Source organism: Falco rusticolus, chromosome 6 (assembly GCF_015220075.1).
Source record: "Falco rusticolus isolate bFalRus1 chromosome 6, bFalRus1.pri, whole genome shotgun sequence".
Classification (NCBI taxonomy): domain Eukaryota; kingdom Metazoa; phylum Chordata; class Aves; order Falconiformes; family Falconidae; genus Falco; species Falco rusticolus.
Window position 1 is genome coordinate 13,126,152 of NC_051192.1, and position 19,111 is coordinate 13,145,262.

Consider the following 19,111-nt stretch of genomic DNA (forward strand, 5'->3'; position numbering starts at 1 on the left):
ATGTAGCACACTTAGGTAATGACAGGGCCAAAAGAATACCTCAGCGCAGCATGGAACCAGCTCAGAATTATCTTGTCTCTATTTTCAATAAAATATAAAAAGATTTGTAAGCTGCAAAAGGAGGTGATAATATAGTGAGAATGAGTGACAGCTAGCACTGATAAAGGGGAATATTTGCTGGGTAACCTAAATATACATGAATATAGGAGATACAATCAATGGGAAATAGGCGTTGAAGTGATCATTGGCAAATAACTGAAGTCAAAGCAGACCAAAAGAACAGAAAATGACTACATGGCTTATTTCTGATCACTTTATATAATGACATAAAGTAATCACAACTTAGAGTTAAGCTTACAGCTTATCTCTTAAGTCAAGAGGAAAATAAATCTGGAGTTACACAATAGTACACATTGGTACATGAGTCGTGAATGGTCCAGCCTAACAACATGTATTTCTTGACAACCCATGCTTGATCTCAGTGGGAATAAGTGGAGTAAGAATGTCACCAACCATAACACTAATAAAATATCTAGATCAATCTGAAAATACAGACTTTCAAAGAGAGTGCCAAGGTGATTGATTAAAATCAGGTTTTGGGCTCTTGGGGGACGACAGACAAGACCTGGATGCTTGGATGGTACGACCAGGCTTTCCTAGCATCACTGTAACTGTAAGTGGTACAGTAGGATTATTGGAAAAGATAAGCTTCCTCTATGGAGGAATAGTATTAGAGTAAAAATGATACTGGAAAATGAAAAAAAAAAAAAAAAAAAGATAAAAGAATTTTACTCAGGAAGAGTAGATGTTTCTGTATCTTGTGCAACATAAGTTGATTCAGCTATTTAAGCAATGTCTACTGCTGTTTGAATCATGCTAGGGGACATTACTTTGGAGACCTATGGGAAACTCATGCTTTTCTTTGATCACAGGTAGAAACCCACTAGGCCAGCTGCCCTAGGACATCTTTAATGGCATAAGACACCTACTTCTTGGTTCCCATTGTATCAACAGAAGTCAAAGGTGGGATTCAGCTGCTTACATGCAGGTATCTTGTGCTATTTAAGAAGCTCTGGGATATATCCTGTCTAGCCTCCAGCTGCCAAATCAAAAGGATGTGGAGAGTGGATATCCATGTTTCTACAACTTGATTTCATCACTAGTAAACAAACTAGTAAACTAGTTAAGAGAGCTTTTCACTTGATCAGATATATTTGTTCACTTCAGGCTGTGCTGAATACTTTTACAGATTTCACTGACTATTGAAAGGGTTTCCACAACTATGATGAGATCGTTAACACTTACCTCCCAGGTGTGTACCTACACAGCAGATACTGAAATTTAGGTACCTGAATCTGCATCTGAATCCTTCCCCTTTCTGTGAGTGTCTGAATCAACAAATGAACTCCACTTTCAGCACTCAGCTCAATTTACTAAAAGTGTGTAGCCTGTCAGACATGTTTGGATATCTTGAACACTCATGACCTGGGCACCTATGTTTAGGTGTCTGAATGGAGTCCCTAGTGATTTTGGGTAACTGTATATTGTCAGGTAAGATAAATGACTCCAAGCCATCAGTGTCTCATGAAATTTATTTTCCAAAGGTACAAAAAACCTATCTGAGATCTTGTAAACTTTAGCAAAAAATAGAACTTGCAAAGGCCAGGGCAGGCCCCAGAGGAAAAGTAGGGAAACATAATGCTTATCTTTAAATAGCAAAAAAAAAAAAAAAGAGGGATCCAGAAGCTTATAGACCAGGCAACCTGCCTGTGAAAGTCACAAAGACAGAGAAGAAGATCGCTGATCAATCAACTGCAAACACTGGCAGGATAATAAGGTGATAAGAAACCGCTAACGTTTATTTTTCAAGAACAGGTCACATCCAACCAATCTGATATCCTACTCTGATGGAGTAGAAGCATAAAATTTAATGTAAAGACATATAAAGTGATTTATTTTAGTGATTCCTGTATTCATTTTCATTTTCCCATAAATAACGGATGCCAGATCATTAGTCCCTCTTCATGAGCTTTTTATATCTTGCATGTGGCAAATGCCTCTGTTTAATGTGTAGTACATTTCCTAGGAAAATGTCATATTGTTAATTGATACCCGGCAGTAATTGTCGTACCTTGGCAAGAATGATATGAGACATACGTACCAGAATTTGTGATGGAAGTATTGCCACCATGAGAAATTACTCATGCCCTTGAGGAATTCCCCTTTCTCAAATCACATTTCTGTATCTGTGCCTATCATGGCCAGTATTTCCCAGTTAACCACATTTTGCACTGATGCTATGAACCTGATTTCCCCGACACTTACATGGGTACTCAGAATGCCGTGATCATGAAACTACACTATTGTAAAACCGATATGGATCAGGCTCTTGATTTACAGAAACAACACTAAATTCAAAAGACCTTTTAGAGCAAAAAGAAGCTTTCAGTAAAATGACTTGCAAAGATCCAAAGTCCTTAGGATTTAATAGGAAAATCACTGACCAGTACTTTTGAAAGCCCAAGGTTTCACTCTTAATGCTTTTCTGCTAAAGGTGTGATAAGGTAAATGTCTACAGTGTTCAAGTTCCCCCCTCCCCGCCCCCCTACTATCACGGTGGACTTTTCAGTATGGAGTCCTAGTCATAATATTTCATTACATGAAACCTGCACTGGGCTATAAGTTGGCTTCCAGTAAAGATTTCAGCAGCTAGGAAGATGTATAAATACTAAACTGGTGCACTCATTTTTCTCAGTATATAGATTGTCAATACTTCCTCAGCTGTTTTAGTTCTCAGGAAAATTGGTGGGGTGACATTTGTGAGGTTGAGCATAAATCTAATTTCCAAAGTGTCTAAGGGAAAACTGACAAGTGTTAATACATCTACACATGCTTACATAGCGAGATTTTAAAAAATTACTTTGAGGTAGATGGAGAAATGACTTAGATGTCTATCAGCCAGTTTAGATGTCTACATACATTTTAAATTGCCTTTTAATGTTATGAGTGCCTAAAATCTCTATGTTCTCTCCCTTACAGTTAGCAGTCTGAAAATTAAATTTCTTGACTCCCTCAACAGTCAGTGATGTGAAGCAGGTGTCCCCAGAGGACAATCTATCCCACCTATTTTAAGATCCAATTAATTATTTCTTTTTGTTCAGTTAATTATTTCTTTTTGTCTAAAGAGGAAGTTCAGGTGCTTATCTTTGGCTTGGTGTCTTTGAAGAATAAACAAGAAATATCAGGTTGTACCATGTACCACCTTGCCGAGAAAACAGCTGGAGGTGGGAACTAAGGGAACATCAGGCTCATTGTTTCCAGTTTTACTTAATTATGGAATGAAAAATAGATGTGGAAAAGCTGAGCATGTAACATGTTAGAGTAGGAATGCATGTATTAAAACATTTACAATTCATGTGAAAGTTAGTGTTTACTGAGGCTTCTCTCTGACAGAGAAATATCTGTCATCTTCTTATAGTCTTCTCTAAATATTTCTTTGAACTTCTTTTCAAAGTTTCTTTGAAGACTATCAACTTACATTTAAGCACCTAAGGATTTTCTATAGGACAACTTCTTAATGGATTTGTAAAATTCAGGTCCAAGGTGGGAGTCTCAGTCTGAAAACCTTGCATCTAACTCTCCATCCCTTTCTTGCCAAAATGCTGAAAAAATTACTTTGACATAAAATGTTCAATTCAGCCAGAATCAAAGCACTTTTTTAGACCCTTGGGGAAAAGAGCAAAGCAAAGGAAAAAAACTCCAGTATTAGCAAATGATGAAAAGTATCCCCTTCCTGTCAGCAAATCAATGGAAAAAGCATCTATACTTGCTTAAATCCAGATTCAGGGTTAATTCCCCTATCTCCCTGAAAGCATCAATGCCCACATGATTCACAGTCCAGCAGTCTTTGCATCACCCTGCAATAGTAGCACTGGGAGTGAAGATGGTGCCTAGATAGGCACCATTAGTCTGCCCTGACAATATTTGTTGAATCAGTGATTGAATTGTCACTGGATTCAGTCCCAGATGAGTGACATAATCCCCAAACAAGACAGTCATTCTCTGTTCTCTCACTTTTTCTCATCTCACTTGGTTTCTGCATTTAAAAGGCACTTTTAAAGCCAGCTCCTAAGAGCAGCGATGGAAAGAATTATGTGTTTCTACAAAAAAAACAAAACAAAACAAAACCAAAACAACAACAAAAAAACCAACCCAACCATTAGCTGGTTACATTTTTACTCCATAAATTTATAGCAAACCAAAACCAAACTTTATAATAAAAGACAGCAAATACAGTGAGATATAATGGCAACAATTCAGTCCTGGATTAAAAAGGATAGAAGAAATTTCTCATTGTCCCAAATCTACTTTCAAATAAGCTTGAAATACTCCTATGGATGCTGAATACTTACAAACAGGGCTAAAGTAATTCCCCTTCATTAGCAGAAAATGAGAGGTGGATGGAAAGGACTATTGAGATATGATGGGATATTTCAAGAGCAGTGATAAAAACTGCCGAGTATAACCACAATAAAAAAGTTTGCAGCTAGCTCATTTTGATTAGCTGCATCTTCTAGTAGATATTCAAGTCAAACTATTCCTGTGAAGGTTAGAAGATGTCTCCAAGGTCTTTCTTCGAGGGATACTGGTGGTGGAGTAAATTACTGTGTGCACAAGTTCCACAGCTAACCAATGTGAAATAGCCAAAACATGACCCTTGCCTTAAGTAACTTCTATACCCGTACTTTTTAGGTTAGATTCTTCACCTTGTAACCCAAGAATTTAAAATCATTACTTACTTTGAACAAAAAAACTTGTGATTTCCATCAGAAATTTGTCATCTGTTTAAGGCAAGCTCAGGGCTAACTGACCAGCATTAAGCCTTTTGCATTTGCAGGCAAAAAGCTGGGTCACAGAAGTGCAATCATTCACTGCAAGGCTGGGACTGGGTTCCTGCCAAGCTGCAAGCACCACTGCAGTGGGGCTCACCAAGGGCCAGGGGACACTGAGCACCCTTCTACCAGTGAGTAGACACTGGAGAAGAACATTACACCTGAACAAACGTGTGAAACAAAGGTTTCTTAATCTCCTATGCTAAAAGAAAGAGAAAAAGACATAAAAGGGCCAATATGAAGAGCACTTTGTTTTCTCTTCTACTTAGTCCATACCTGAAAGCCCAGGAAGCAGACAGAGAGGAGATATATGACCATACCCTGCCTTCATCTGGGCTGCTGGCAAGCCTGTTTGGACACATCAGCTCCCCTTCTGCTGTTCCAGAAGTAATAAAACCTGCCATCACTCTGCTAGTGCCAAAGGCAAAGAATTTTCTGTAGAATGGTTTGTGAGAAAATTAATTGATGACAGGCTTCTTGGCAGTTTACAACCATAACATTTGTATGATCTGCTGATGCCATGGTTTTATTCCCTGCTAATCAGATATTACTCTCTTGACTATGCAAGGGCATCTCTTCTAGTTATTGTTGGCAGGGAGAAGGCAGAACTCCTCACAGTAATAAGTCAAGTCCACAACAACTTTCTGTTCATATCAGCCCGTATTTTTACAAGGTCTCAGAACACTCCATGGAAACAACCTCAATACATAACAGCCAAAATGTGACAACCTGTCTGATCACTTCATGGTGTGGAAGTCCATCCTTGCCAGCCACCTTCCTGGCTTCGGTACAAATCTCTGCCTCACCAAATGAGCCAGCTCCTAAGAGATAATCTTGGTCTTTACACACACCTGGACTCATCCCACCTGACATAACTGAATTGTCTACATCTGAAGCTCTGTCTTCTTGAGCTCCCTCAAAGTCAATGGAAGGAGACAGATGCCTGTAAATCTCCAGACAGACAAGCTAAGTTGTCCTAGACTTGAAAGGAGAGGGGGATAATATTAGGCCTGCCTGTGACAAGCTGTGGGATGATATGCCAAGGTTAGAGGGATGGGGTCCTAACAAGGACCTACAGCTTGTTGCTCTGAGTCATACTGGGTACACCTGAAGCCTTACAGAGATGAGTCAGGGGCTCCTGAGGTAACAGGAACCTACTGGGAAACACTGGTGAAATACCTCAAAGGAATTAAGGCGTGTTGCTCCAAGGAGGTGACATAGTCGACAGCCCAGCTGAAATGCGTCCCAATGCACACAGCATGGGCCACAAACAGGAGGAGTTGGAAGCCACCACGTTGCTAGAAAGCTACTACTGAAATTTGATGAGATGAATTCCATGACTGGAGTGTGGCTATTGATGACTGCAGGCTGTTCAGAAGGGACAGGTGAGGAAGGAGGATCGAAGGGGTTGCCTTGTACATCAAGAAATTGATAGATTGTGAAGGGTTGTCTCTGAAGAATAACCATGAGCAGTTTGAAAGCTTATGGGTAAGAATTAGAGAGCGAGGCAACAAAGGGAACCTTGTGGCTGGTGTTTACTACATGCTGCCTGATCAAGGGGAATCTGCTGACAAAGCCTTCTTACTCCAGCTACAGGAGGTATTGTTCTCACAGGCTCTTATGCTGCTGGAAAAGTGGCACAGTGAGAACTGAGGCCCATGTGAACCTCATGAGGTTTAACAAGCGCAGGGTCCTGCACCTGTGTTAGGGCAACACCTGGTATCAATACACACTGGGGATAAAGGGATTGAGAGCAGCCCTGCCCGGAAGGATGTGGGGATACTGGTAGATGAGGAGCTGCATGTGGCCTGGCAATGTGCACTCACAGCCCAGGAAGCCAGTAGTATCCTGGGCTATGTCAAAAACAGCATGGCCAACAGGTCAAGGGGGGGGTGATCCTTCCCTCTGCTCTGCTCTGGTGAGACACACACACACACCCCCACCCTGCAGTGCTGCATCCAACTCTGGGCCCCTCAGTGCACAAAAGACACGGACTTGTTGGAGCGAATCCAGAAGAGGGCCATAACAACAACCAGACAGTTGGAGCACCTCTCCTATGAGGAAAGGTTGAGAGAGTTGGGGTTGTTCAGCCGGGAGGAGAGAAGGCTCTGGGGAGACTTTATAGCAGCCTGCAATAGGGGCTGGCTTATAAGAAAGATGGGGACAAAATTTTTAGCAAGGTTGTGTTGTGATAGGACAAGGGGTAATGGTTTTAAACTAAAAAAGGGTAGATTTAGGGTAGGTATAAGGAAGAAATTTTTTATGATGAGGGTGGTGAAACACTGGAACAAGTAGCCCACAGAGATGGTAGATGCCCATCCCTGGAAATGTTCAAGGTCAGGTTGGATGGAGTTCTAAGCAACCTGATCTGGTTGAAGAAGACCCTGCCCATGGCAGGGGGGTTGGACTAGATGGCCTTTAAAGGTCCCTTCCAACCCGAACTATTCTATGATTCCTCTGGGAATGAGGGAGCTTGGAATGATTAGACACCTCAGACAAACACCGAAAGTTACACAGGAAAGAGAGATCAGCTGAAAGAGATCTGCTCGGAGTGTTTACATGGAATATATATCCTTGGGATGACCTTCAAGCTGCATCTATACTAGCAAAATCACAGTGCCAGAGGGCAGGCAGGGCAGGACAGCTGATCCTTTGTACAGTTGCAGAGTCCTTGGCATGCTTTTGGTCAGGGACAACTCCCATATTCCTAACCAATTATCAGACATTGATTGAGAGTTGGGAACTATTTAGAGACAGCCATTCAGTCTGAAAAGAGAGATTTAGTGTTAAGATTGACCTGTTTGTGCAGCTGGCCTCCAGACCAGGGAATGATCCCTGATTTCATTTCTTCACCAGCACAGGCATAGTCATATTGAGTTCTCTATTCACTGTGGATTGTACTACCTATGGAAGCAGCTTGGAGGACTGAAGTAAGCTGGACTGCAAATAACGGGAAGTCTGAAAAGATCAGGTCAGAAACACTCCCATTTGGAAACATGTTCTGCTATGGAGCAGTTTGCAGGAAGAAGAGCTGATGACTACTGCGCTGGGACGTCCCAGTATGAAGCACAGAAGAACAGCTTCACATCACTGCACACACAGATAACTGTGACTGTGCCCCCTGCACTTCTGGGTCAGCTTCACACCTTTCCACAATCCTCCTAACCCTCCCCAAATACTTTCTCTTCTCTACCTTTTCCCATAGTACTCCAAAGTCTTCCTGAGTTCCTTAGACCCTGACACTAGAACACCCCGAGCTCTTTCCCTTATCCCTTAAAATTTTCTTTGTACCATCAGCTTCAGACACATTCTTGTTTCTCATAAATACATTTTTCCAGAAACGTCATGATTTAATGCACTCTCCATTTCTCCTCTAAGGGCAGGACTCTTTCCAAAGAGAAAAGAGGGAGCAGAAATGAGGAGCCTAGGGGAGGAAAGCAAGCCAACCCTGACACTTCATTGTCAGGGGGCTGACCTATAACCACCACAACCTGTGCTGGTGACACAGGCTAGAGCTGACAACAGCTCTTCCAGAGCAAGGTCACCTCCAGCAGTAACTGTTTTCCTATGACGCTGCCAATGGCAGAAACAGCCGCAGCAGCAAAATCAGCCATGTGTTGTCTCCACCAGGTTGAATATGACCTTTTTAAATTGTTCGTTCCCAGAATCTCTCCCAAACATCTTGTTCCAAATCCTGTCTTTAGTCCACAGACCTCCTTCCCCTGTTTTCCTGTGGAATGGTGAGTGACCCATGGCAAATGTGGTTGGCTTAGAGAAGAGCACTGTGGCTGGCAGGTATGGGCACGCTGGCCAGTCAGCAGGTGTTTGGGAACAGAGGAAGCAAGAGAAAAGCTCCTTTCCTGCTTGCCCAGGAAGGAGGCACTGGGGAAACCTGTAGCCTCTACTCAGTGAGGTGAATCCCCATCATTGAGAACAGTACCCTATAAAACTAATAAACTTTTTATATGGGTTCGGTGAGGCATTACCAGCCAAAATTGTAGCAGCTGAGATGAAGCTGTTTGGTTCACTGCTTAACCATCATTCGGGGAAGAAAAAAACCCAACCAAACAACAACATTAAAAGAAGGAGACCTCTTACATTCCGTAGACAACTTTTAAGACAGTAGAGTCGCTAATTAGAAAGAAGATAATTACTGCAATTTATCTAGAAGCATGAGAAGCACTTACAAAACAGTTAACTACCCAGAAAAATGTTCAATAAGGTAAAAGTTTTGCAGCAGAATTCACTATGAAATTGACTTTAAATTTCAGCGAGTGGCAAAGGGAAAGAGAAGGGAGAAAGAGAAAGTAATATTTGTGGCTCTTTTCTGCTCTCCTGGTAGTCTGGTTTCAGAACTGGGGGGCTTTCTTTGCAAACTAAGAGTGTAGAAAACTTCATTTTGCGCAGCTGAGGGTCAGGATTCTTACGCAGTCCTGGGACACCAGAAACTGGAGCTGTTAAGAGGAATCCTGGGTGCTGCTGCAAGTCCTGAGAAAACAAAACAGGGCTGCAGTAACCTGGTGCTAACACAGCAGAACTCTGTGTATAGTGAGAGCACAGCTACATGAAGCTTTCACCTACCCATTTAACAGGAAAATATATTGAATATTAATATGACATATGTAAAAATAAGTTTATATCTCAAAAGAGGTTTCAAAATGCAGATTATGTAGTAATTTTTTTATGGGTACACACTTGGTTACTTACTCCCTCTCTTGAAAAATACACTTTGGAAGACACAGGGTACATTTTACTAACCCCAGATAATGTTATTGTAAGAAAATGAATTTTAATACTCCTTGCTGTTACATTTTTAACTTTTTCCCTAGTGCTCTCATTTGTATTTAGCAATCTTTTAAGTTTGTACAATGCAGCTGGAGCCTTATGAATGCAAACACTATTATAGCAATCATTTATCAGCTTGAGAGATATAGGCTGAAACTAAAAATTTCTGGCTCAGCCTTGTAATGATAACTCATGACAATATATAAAATCACTTTTAGTTCTTTAAAACTGAAGGGAAACAGCAATTTGCGATGTCGTTGTTTGGATGAATGGTCAACATTCTCAGGCGCAATAATCTAAAATAAACTGATATATAGGTTCCTGTAGGAGGCAAGCAATTTTAAAATATCTTTCTAAAACAAAACATAACTTTGCATCCTGTCCCACATTTAAATTGCAGTGATTTATACATGTAGTTTGTACATTTTATATTTACTGTTATTTGCCTTTCTGAGTAAATTCAATGTACTGAGAGCACATCGTGAAATGCTACTCACAACGCTTTGCTGACAGAAAAGTAATAAAAAGAAGCATACCGTGAGATAAGTGATTCACTAAGAACCATCATCACCTTGCTTCTGGTGTAGATTATAATTTTCTTTCTTCTGAGTTTAGCAGGCAAAACACTCTTTTGATAAGAGATTAACAGGCTGCTGCTTTTCAGATTTTTTACACCTCTCAGTTAAATCTATCAAGCAATTCAGTGTGGCCTGTAGCCTGGGTTCAGGTTATCTCTGCCTTACTCCCATTGCAATGACTGACAACACAGCGTTTTACAGTGTATCAAAAGCACTAAAACCAGAAGGGCTGAAGAAGCTTGATGCAGCAGCTTCCTCGTTCTCCCTTTTTCTTTCACAGCACTGGGCTTCTTATAAGGGGTAATCTCCTGTTCGTCAGACTTTTTAGAGAAGAAGGTTAGCTGAATCAGCACATCACATGAAAAAAGAGGGAGAGATCATCTCCTGAGTTCTTATTACCATGAAAAACTGCTATTTTAATGGTCAGCGAAATAACGAATACACACAGTAAAGTTGAGTGGGGGTGACGGGCTCAGAACAGCCAAGGGTTTGAAGGTCCTAAAGCCGGCACTAGTGATATACTATTGTGTCAGTTATCCTATAAAGTAAGGCAAGCCCCTCTCCCTCCCAGTAGAGCTATAAGGTACCTTCAATTGATGTAGCCATCCCTATAAAAATATTATAAACTGAATTAGCATGTTGTGCTTTCTTCCATGTCCAAAAAGCGATAAAGACTGCCCCCACCCATGTTTATAGATACAAACATGAAAGTTAGGTGCCTCAACAGAACTAGAAAATTGAGCTTTCATACGATCCTTGTGCGTGAGTGGTGGTAGAGCATCATCACCCTTTGGCTAAAGCCTTTGCTAGAAAACAGAACCAGGCCAGGGCTCTGACTGTCTATATGGTATTAAATTGTCTGCATGCTCCCTGACATGCTTTTGCCCTGTCCATGGCGCTTTCCCAAATAATTCCCAGGGGCAAATTAGGGTTTCGAGGTAGGCATTCTATTTCGGAGGCTAAAGGAGTAAAATAGCATAGTGATACTTACATTGCATCAGCTGCCCTCCATGACAGAAAATTAATACTAGAAATATTTAATTCATTAGAATGGATGCAGATTAAGAATCTCCAATGACCTCTGTCATCTGTCATCCCTCTGTAGAGAAAGCACTGCCTATCCAGCTGTCCTGGAGGTATTAGGAAAGTACACATTCAGACTAATTTCATGTTCAAAACTATTCACATCTGAAATTACAGATATTCAAAATAATAATGGGAAAAGGGTGGCCAGCCAGCTGGCTCACCGCTTCTGGTATCCTTAGCAAAAAGGATACCACCCCCCCCAAACCAGAAAGGTTTCTCATTTTTTTTTTTTTTTTTTTTGAGACTATGGTGAGTTTAGCCAGCATAATAATTGAGTGAAAAGCTTAATTATACCCCTCTGGGACAGGCTGCTAAAGGTCAGGTTTCAGATACATTAATGAGCTGCTAAGTGCTGCTAACAGGGAAAGGCTTTTTTTAAGTCCTGCACAAGCCAGCCCACTCATATTTCTCATGCCAACACTGGGCATATCAGATGTCTGTGGGAGTTTTGCCATGAAAAGAAAATTCATCTTGGGCTTTATTTACAACCGTTTCATCAGGTTTTATGAGAAGCAGCTTGAAGATGAGGCCATGCACCACAAAACTGGGAAAGATGTTGTTGCTCAAATTCAATCTCTTCACGGGGTCCTCTGGCCAGTGATCCAGGGGGATCAGAGCCACACAAGGAAGGAGGCAGTTGTTGTGGTAGCCCTGTCTCCTGAAAAGGTTGAAAAGCAGCAAGGAAAGCAGTCTAGGACTTGCAGAAAAAGATGTGCTATCTTCAAAATTTGGAAAGCAACATATTTTAGCAGGCGCCTATTAGTTTGCATTGCTTGCTTCTTCTGTGTCTTGGCCTAACACCCAAGGTATGAATCCCCAAAGTGTGATATATGCATATATTGGTTGATATCAGGCTTTAAGCATACAAATTGCCATACAATTCCTGTGTTACATGAGAACAGCAAGGCCTGGTCAATGCTGAGCTCTCATTGCTGAATCTTGGTGATATTTTAAAATTAGTTTTCTTTTTGCCTCAATTTCTCTGCCATAAAATTTGTGTAATACCCATAACAATCTCACAGAGGTCATGATATTCATTAATGCATGTAGTGCCTGTGGGGACTAACGCATGCGCTGCTGTGTCAACCCATGGCAAAATAATCAATTTGTAATCAGTGCTGTGTACAAATGGTGAAGGTAAATAGGATCTGAGACCATGCAGTGAATGAGGCAAGTTTTGTATCAACGCAAAGACAGGTTTGTAAATGGTGTTACTATAAGATTAAATTAGTAAAGTCAAAAACTTAAATGCCAGAATTAAGAGCTGGAAGAGTTGCACAGCTTTAATTCATTCTCCACTTGCATATGGACTTCAATGCGATCAGCCCCATGAATACATAGGGACATAAAAGCATTCAGACTGATTCAGGCTAAAGGGTTTATCTAGCTGAGCATCCTATCTCTGATTGTAGCCAATGGCAAGTGCTTTAAAAATGAGGATTTCAACAGGTCATGTGTAAAGTCATGCTTTCCCAAACACTCCCCCAGGCTCTAGCTGCTTCTTGGCTCACTGGCTTCCACCTCCAAATGTGTTGTCTGTGACTTTAATGACCCTTTCCATGCAGCTTTCCTCCACGAACATATGCAAGTCCTCCTAACTGCCTGAATGGTCCGTATTAGTGTCACAGGTTTTTGAACAATTTTGATGAGCCTAGCTGAGGGTCGTGGAGCAGCAAGCATAGCATCAATATGTTGCAGTTGTAATTTTTCAGTAGAGCTGCATAATGAAACGTAAGGAGCAGGCTTTTATTCCAGTCTTTTGGAGAAGTCCTTTCTTCTCTCTGGTTCATTTTGTTTTTCACTCTTTGTCTAATGAGATGAAACTTTGGTCCAAGGACAGGCTTTTGCCCATGCAGAGACCATTATAACCATTTGGCATCTTGGGTGAATGATTTCCTGCATCCACAGCATTCCCTGGCACTGCTGTTTGATAAATGGTATGTATGTAACCTACTCACCCTGGATCTTCAACCTGTGATCCCCAGGATAAATTCACGGGGACAAGCTGGGAATATGGGAGAGGGCTGTTGCTCCCCCAGGGCGGTACTGTGTGAGCAGCCACAGCTTGTGGATTGCAGCATAGGGCAGCAGCCACAGCGCTGCATCAGCTGCTTGGCAGCTGCCTGGGCCTTGCAGCCAGACGGGAGGATGCAGCCCCACCTGAGCGGTCCCACCGGTGGGATGAGCTGAGGCAGCGCCGTGGTGCTGCAGCGGGGCGCGGGCAGCCCAGCACTGCAGTGCACTGAACGCCTCCTGCCCGAGCGCCGTCCGGGGCTTGGCAAGGGCAGCAGAGCAGCCTTCCTCCACCTTCTTATGCAATGCAGAACCTGGGCTTTTGGGGATGGGAAAGGAAGATTCAATACCTATTTTTCAAATTGCTGAGTCAGTCCCTCGTATTTCCTGCACTCCCAGCAAACAGAAGCGAAAGGCTAACGTTGTCTCCTGCTCTGCTTCCCCATCCCTTTTCAGAAGTAAACAAGTGTCAGCAAATCCTGCACTAACAAGACTGTTAAAAATATCACCCTGCCAGCAGATAGGTTCATTCCCTTTGGTCTGGAGCTATCTCCTCGCTGCAGAAAAGGGGTGTTTTTACATCAAGTAGGTTAGATGGAAACCCCTAGTGGCCAAGTGAAAAGCAAGCATGCTATGCTCTGCACCACGGTGGCACTGGTTGGAGTAATTTCCAGATAGAAATTATCAGAGAAAGAATGGATTTGACCTGCATAATTGCTGAGATAGAAGTTAGCCCTGCTTTTGTCAGCTACAACCTGGCCCTGGGGTAGCAATGGAAAATGAACTACTTCAGCCAAGATGCAGTACTCGTGCTCTTTAATGTATTACAAACCCGACAAACCGAGGTAACCACAGGACCAGATCTTCAACCAGTGTGAAAGGATCGTGCCCCATTAGCATTTGGGGGTGTATGAGAAATAGCCGCTATCAGAGAGACTATATCCCTTTCAAAGGGAGATAAATCCCCACAAAGCTTTGTCCAGGAGAGTTTCCAGCTGTTCAAGCAAGGGGATGTTGGCTGGTCAGATGACTGACTTCACTGAGGAATGGGAAGGGGGAACTTTTTCCTGCATATTGCTTGTTACACTCTCGCATCCTGCAGATGAAACTTCAGACTGGGCAGACAAATGCATCTTGTCACTGAGAGGTAAAAGTGTGTCCCACTACTGAAAATGTTGTACACTTCCCTCATGGGTAACTCCAGAAACTTGTCCCATTTTCTTCAAATGCTCATGCACTCTTTTATTTTGCTCCAGCTTACAAATGCACCAGTAATTTTTCAGACGTGTATTCTTTCACACCTTTTAGTTGCTTCTCCAACTATTTATCCTCTGCCAGAAAGTAGCAAATGACCAAACTTACCGTTTCTGTAATGATTCAAGTATAGATTATTTTTTCTGGATGCCAGGATCCACATTTGATCAAAGCATTTTCCTTTCTTGAGACTCACTAGTCCCTTATTCATCTGATTTTCTTTCAGATGTTACTGGATTATCAAATCCAGGTGATAAACAAAGTGTTCTGATCAGTGTCACAAATCCATCCTATGCTTTTAGCATAAATGATTACATAATACATTCATTAATAGCTTGATTTAAATTCATTCTCGTCTTCTATATGTCACTTAAACTCCTATCAATGAATAGCAATTTCCATATGTGCAATCCTTGTTTACAATGTTCATTAAAACGCTTAGATGAGAAACAGCAAAAAGCATTTTAATTCATTGCTAAGCACAGCAGAAAACTAAGCAGGATTCCAACATTATATACAATTTGCAAGCAGTATATGTTAGCTCAAACATAAATCTCACATAATGAGGTGTGCAGCCTGATGAGTAATCACATCCGTTGAAGCATTCTCCATGTTCAGCTCTGTTTCAATGCATTGCGGGCGGGGGGGGGGGGGGGAACTGCTATTTAATATTTCAGTTCCTTCTAACAAGAAGAAGAGGAGCTTCTAGGCATGAACATTGCAAGATTTGACCTTAAAATGAACTCTAGCAAACAAACCTTGAATACAAAGCGGTGTCACTACGGTTCGGTTAGAAATATGTTTGTGTCTAGACTAGCAGGTCTTTGGCTCATCTCCAGTGCTCACCTGGGCTTCTACCCAGGGGTGCTATAAGTGAAGCTCTAGAAAGTCCATGTCAATATCAAACTGGATAAGATTCAAAATCAGACATGCCAAATTCATGCTAGAATTAATTATTCTTAATTCAAATCAAGATCAAGGTGTCATTATGCTGGTCTCTGTGCAAACAGGGGTAACTGTTTGCCTTGGAGAGTCTGCAAAATGAGAAACAGAAACTGATGAAAGAGTGAGGATGTGCTGAAGGGATGTGTCATGTAAGTAAATGATGACCATGCAATTTAGCCTGGTTCCCATAATTGCTTGCTCATGTTCATGTCTGGGCTGCTGTATGTTGTTTGGGACAACATTTATTTTGAGGTGAACGGGAAAATGTAGAGTGAGGGAGCTGTCAAGGACAGTGGAGCTGGTTAACTGAAGAGAGTACATAAAAGAAAGGAGACCAACAGAGCAAGTGAACTGTCGCTTTTCATTGATATTTCCAAGAGACTGGCATTAATGTAATTTACAGATTGACGTTCCTTAGAATCTTGGAAGGAAAATTAACAGAGGGACTCTGCTATGACTGCTACATCGTTACACCATTTTCTTCTTCTGCAGGCTTATGTTTCTATATACACTTCTTTCTGCAACAGAAAGATTTAAGAAAACATGATGCAGACAGAAGATGGGATTAATCTCATGTAATTTTAGCAGTCAAAAAGTCAGGTTCCTTGGCTAAAAGTCTCAGTCCCTTTCTAGCATCTAGAATCCACCTCTTTCTAGGTGGAGAGAAGGGTGTTTCTTTGGGAGAGTCATGCAGATAGGTTACCTTAGGCTAAAGTAGTCAATGTCTCCTGCTGTAGTGACTTCAGGGAGGTCAGCTGGCTGTGGTTGAAAAATTGGCAATATTTTATGGGAGCAGTGTTAGGCTGATTCTGAGCTCTTCTGAATTGCCATTATACAGCAAACACCAGACAGAATCAAATGTTTGCCTCTTTCCTCACTGCTTTTCAGCCTCAGACGCTGACAGGGTTGCTGTCTGCCAGGCTCCACCAAAACACCCATGCGGAGACTAACATTTTTATGTTTTGGTCTCATCAGTAATTCCCAGAATTATTTAAAAGGCTTTCAAAGTGTTTATGCAAGCAGAAATAAATGCAACCATTTGGAGCACACATGAAGGCAACGGCCATAGTCTGTGTGTTTAACAGAAATGCCTCATGATGCACTACTTTTTTAACGGGGTTCACATTGTAATGGGGATACACCAAAACTTGAGGGCTGAAGGTCACTAATGTGTTCAGGCCTGCAAAGTGGCCATAGGCTGGCAGAAATATTTTTAATGAAATTAAAATATCTATTAAGCATCACTGACTTAGTTTATGGTACTTGTGATAGCTTTAAGTGTATTTGCTGTGCTTGTCCAAAGGGCTAAAATCTAGCAATATCAAAATCCCTTGTGTAGCACTGGAGATTTCCCTAAGGTCCTTGTCACTAAAAGCATGTGGTTCACCTGGCTGAGGTTTCATTGCACTTGGTTAAACACTCCTGCTACAAAACCCAGCTCTGTAAATTAGCCAATTGATTATGATAGTGATCTGTTACTTAAAATAACCCACATACTTTTCAAGGTGAAACATCACAGCAGGGTGTAAACCCCTCTGTCAGCATGTCTGCATAAATCTGTTTCACGAAAAAAATGTGTATGCTGTGGCATCACAAGCAGAATGTACCTAGAAATGATTTAATTTTTCTGCTTAGATGCTTTTTAATGTCACAAAATGCTGTGTATCAAATGAGATAAAGAATCATGTGTTTAATGAAAACAAAATTTCTGCAGGAGATTCATCAGCAGATTTTGGCTGGACTTTACATATTCCTTGCTGTAAGCTCTGTGACATTCAGAAGATGTAAATACTGTAATATCACTGATAATCCCTATGGCTCAAGGAAACTCCTCCCTTTGGACAAAGCTAGTCAAGAGTGCACAGCTTCCACAGTTAGACCCTCTATCCCCAAATCCTGAACCATCCCAGGAATCTTACTAGTAGGATGAGGTCCTACTTCACTTGCACTGAGGTTCAGGAGAAAAAGTAAACCACTGACCACTGTGAGAGTGATTTAGTCCCTCATCTGCCTCATCAGATGCCTTCAGTTACCCTAGTTACCACTAAAACAGCACACCAGCTCAGGGAAAACTAAATAAAGAAGAAATGGTCAATGATCCAAGTATGCAAACCATTTAATTACAGTCATTTTGCAGGTACCTAGAGAATATAAAATTAAAACCATTCTTTTCCTATCTATAATTTAAGTTAGTTTTAAAAAATATATTCTATCTTCCCTTCATCCTGAACCAAGGTGGGAAGCTGTACTCAGCCTTGTAGTCAAGGTCAACTTCTTACCCAGACACACTTTGCTGGGATTTACCTTTACGGAACTAAGGTACACATTTCCTTGTATATCCTAATGCTGCCCAAGGTATCACCACTCTTCAAATCCTCTTTGCCTTCTGCATCAAGGACACCAAGGATTTACTAACTCTTCATGAAGAAGTAGTTTAATCATTCTATTGCTGCTTCTCTTCTGAGATGTGGATGGTCCTTGACGACAGTGATTAATTTGCTTAATCTCTATGCTTCATTTTTCTAAATGTAAGCGGGGATACTAATAGTAGTGATTAAGCAGAACAAATGCATCCTACATGGCACTGTTGGTGAGATGCAAAGTTCCTCCTCTGTCAAAAAGTGATTGTGTAAGCCTATCTAAAACAGGGTGTATTTTCAAATCAATAAACCTTAATAAGTTCAGTTTCATAAATTTTAAGGCCAGAAGAGAATATTAGATCACAGCCTCACTTTCTGAATACTGCGGGCTGTTAAGTTTCACCTAAATAAACTGTAGTGTGTTAAAACATTTAATCAGACAGAGAATAGGTCATGTCAATACGCTACTAATGGCTGCGGCCCCTGTTATCATGGGGCATTGATTAGATAGAACAAGCACAGTTTTTCCAGGAGATAAATTGGCCTTTCTGGTGCTAAAGAAGAAAAAAAAATCTCCATGTGCTCTGTCTATTCCCAGGTGAACAAAAATGTGATTACCCCCTCAAGGAGTTATAGGTTGTTTTTATACATAAAATAGTGGAAATGTTATTTCCACTAGATTCACAGCAAAGAATTTCAATGTAAAAATACACTTACTGCCCATCATTATGATTTAAAAGAAAGCTGACCTTGCATCTTCTTTATATGTTATAAGATCACAGATGTGGCTGTTAGTGAAAACTGAATATAGTACGGGGTTTCTTAGTATAGGGTTTCTTAGTGCAGAAATGTTGAGTAAAGTCATGCTATGGCACTTGCTTCTAAGTTGTTGTTTTTCTTAATTGGAGATATAGCATAGACAACAAGGATAACATCACACTGAATGTTTGAACAGCAAACCCTCCTCTTTATATCTTGACCCAAAAAAGTACAGAGTCATGCTGGTCTTCCTTCCTAGAAAGTTCACAAACCCAGCAGTAGCCAGACCCTCCTTCCAGCAGCACCTAGCGACTTCAGCCTAGGGTCTCTGTGGACACTATGGTGAGTGATAAATGCAGAACAAATTCCTATCCCAAGAAGTTGATAGGATGTGGCGGAAACAACAGATAAACGCTGAACAGGCGTGCTTTGGTTAAGA

At 41.3% G+C, this 19,111-nt stretch overlaps 1 protein-coding gene across 2 annotated transcripts in view; it reads left to right on the top strand.

Annotated features, from left to right (window-relative positions):
• PTCHD4 (patched domain containing 4) overlaps nucleotides 1–19,111 on the top strand; it is a 92,738-nt gene that overhangs the window by 64,012 nt on the left and 9,615 nt on the right. The gene's annotated exons all lie outside the window — the stretch shown is intronic.